The sequence below is a fragment of the Palaemon carinicauda genome, chromosome 7 (genome assembly GCF_036898095.1).
Source record: "Palaemon carinicauda isolate YSFRI2023 chromosome 7, ASM3689809v2, whole genome shotgun sequence".
NCBI lineage: Eukaryota > Metazoa > Arthropoda > Malacostraca > Decapoda > Palaemonidae > Palaemon > Palaemon carinicauda.
This window is the reverse complement of record NC_090731.1, coordinates 76,565,826-76,569,101: the sequence shown is the minus strand read 5'-3', so window position 1 is coordinate 76,569,101 and position 3,276 is coordinate 76,565,826.

The window sequence follows — 3,276 nt, the reverse complement described above, 5'->3', positions numbered from 1 at the left end:
TTACGTCGTGGGAAAATATACTCCATGCCGCCAGACTTACAAGCCCCCAGTGAAGCATCACATATTGACAGACTTGCACTCTGCAACATACATCTTACTACGCAACGACACTAGAAAGTAATCGCTAACGTCCCCTTACATGGTCCCTTTCCTTGTGATCCAACAAGCTCCGAAAGCATTCTTACTAAACATTCGTGGCAAAGAAGACTGGGTCTCCATTGATCGTGTAAATCCTGCTTATCTCCTGCCAGATAACCCGCCTACAGTTTGCCTCTCTCGATCAGGGAGCCCTATTTAACCTGTGCAGTATGTACTTTTTATAGGGGGAGAGCCATGTACCAACCGTGTGTCACACGATCTTACATAGTAACGAAATTTCTCTTTTTTGCGTATATTATCCTTTGAATCTTCACTCTCTCCTCGCACTGACAGCAACTTGCATGAACCTGTCTGCTTTTCTTTTGTTAACTGTTAACAGAACCGGTTGCCGTTTGGACAAGAAATAGCCTGTTGTATTTTGTGACCTTCTTACCTGGACCTAATGTGTATATAAACTCGATGTTCTGTAATAAAGTTACTTAGTTGCTTCCATGTCGCCTTTTGAGTCATAACCTACTCGTGGCTCGTCACAGTTGGTAAGGTGCTAGGACCAATGTAGACAACGTCACGAATTGTACCGCCTCGACAAATAAACTGGATATTCATTGATCTCTCTCTCTCTCTCTCTCTCTCTCTCTCTCTCTCTCTCTCTCTCTCTCTCTCTCTCTCTCTCTCTCTCTCTCTCTCTTTACGCATCTAAAAAAAAAACATTCCTAACAAATGTTTACAATGCAAACTTCGTTCTGGTGCAATCTGCATGTTTTTTTTTTTATAATGTTCATTTTTGTTCCTTTGTAAGTTTTATTCATGTAACTTAATTAACAATTAAATACATGAATAAAAGGTTTCTTCTATATTTATTCCTTCGATACCGGCTATGAACCACAAAAGTGATTTGTTTAGGTAAAATACAAAATGTGCAATAATAAATAAAATCCATCTATTATTTTCTCTGTGATATTGAGGTGTCTTTATTTCATGTTCATACAAGAGATTTTTATTCATTACATAACGCTTAGCAGTTTTATTTTTTTATTATATAACAATTTATCCTTCAATTCTACTAGGTTTAGATAAAAGTAGGATTTGTAAGTCTTAAAAAGAATTAGGAAGTTCAAATTTTGTTTCGATAAAATTCTAAAGCCACACTTATTTCATTTCTAACATCATGTGCTGATGTAGACATTTATCTTGGCTTACTTTTTGTTTTTATTCGTTAATTCCAAATAATTTATTCTCTTGCTAGTAGTTCTACTCGATTACTTAAAAGATAATTATTATTGTTGCTGATTATTTGGTTCATCAAGGGAATTGAAAGTTTTTTAGGATTAGATATTCTTTAAAACTTAATAAAGGAAGGATCTAAGTTACTCTATTTTATTGTTCCTAGTTTCGTTATTTTACCATAATTCTTTTATGCTACACAAAACTTTGATAAAATTTCTAGACATGTAAATTTTTCGTGCTCATTTAAATAATTATGAATATATTCACAACTGCAAGACATTAATATATTTTAAAGCATTGATAAGGATAAAGATTTCTTAACTTTATTCCTTAGCGCATAAATATTGTCTGTCTTAAATACTGGTCCTCACAAAAAAGTTAAGAAACCAATATCAACATCGGTGTTTTCAAATACTTACGTAATCGTCGCTCCAAATGCTTTGATAATGAAGTAAATGATAACTATTATTATTGTTACTAGCAAAGCTACAACTCTAGTCGGAGAAGCAAGATGCTCACCTTAAATGTGTGAAATATAATCCATGGTATTCCTAAACTCTACAGGTAGGCTAGTGGTTGGAAAACTTTCCTAATAGCGTAGTAGATTTAAAAAATGGAGCCTCACTAGAGGAACTTTACGTATATTGCTCTGGTAAGAGCAAACATATATTTATTACTAGAAATAGAAGCAAACCTAAAATAAATGATAGTCAATGTTAAAAATATGTGTAGGTAGCAAGTCATAGTGATTTAACATTAACAACTGTACCAAGGAGTTTATTAGAAAAAAAAAAAAAGTTTATAATGCGGTGAGGGTCACTAGAACTAAAAGGTCTTCAATATCTATCATAGGTATTGAACCAAATGCTTTAATTGATGTAACCACTAAATATTTTGTTGAAAGTCTAAATAATCATGTGGATCAATTACAAAATTGGGCAAAACAGAAATGAAACTGGGTTCACACTATAGTGGAAACAAATAATAAAAACGTAGACAACTTTAAGAAAAAAAGAACATATTAATGAAGTCCACATTAATGTAAAGAATATTATGAAATATCTAAAAATGATCACCAAAACAAAATTTGGTATAGAAATCGAGTTACAAGAACACAGGAACAAACTAATCCCATTTTTTTTTTCTTTTTTTTTTTTGTAAATGGTATTCCTAGCCCAGCGATAGTTACACCGAAATTTAAAGTGAATTTTTCCATGATGTACAGTAAATATTAGTTTCAAACTTTTAATTACGGATATCATTATATATTATACTTTATCTACCGTGACAATAATACGTAACCATTAATTAGTTTATTTTTTAAGAGACTACAAAACGTTGAATGATATATGGTGCACCCTCTTCCTTTGAAAAATGAGAATAGAACGGTAGTGTGGAAAAATAAGAAAACTGGGTTTAATCTAGTTATAAATAAAATATTAAACATTCCATTAGAAGAACAGGAAACTTAGAACTGTTTTTTTTTTATAAAGGTTGAGATGTATATTTATGTAAGTTTGTACACTTAAAACAGCCTATTAATAATTTTCCATGTTTAGAAGCCTTATTCTTTAATACCGAGCGTTTGTTATAATTTGGATTTTTTTTAATATTATAACCTGTGTTGATGTTATGCAAATAACTAAGGAAGTTTTTGTTTAAGTAAATCAAATACAATAACCTAAAGTCACATTTTAAGTTGGAGCATTGGAAAGTGTTTGAAACCCATCCTATTCAACCTGCTTCTAACTCTGTAATGTTCCATAAACAGCAAGATGCACCATTTTGACCACATTCAATATAATAATCATAATGATTATTACCATGATAACCTATAAAATTTTAAAGCATTTTGTTGTTAATAAATTGAGCACTACTGCTAGTCACTACTCACGGTTTTTAGTAGATGTATGATAAAATATGTCTACGTTCAAACCATATATTGTTGGG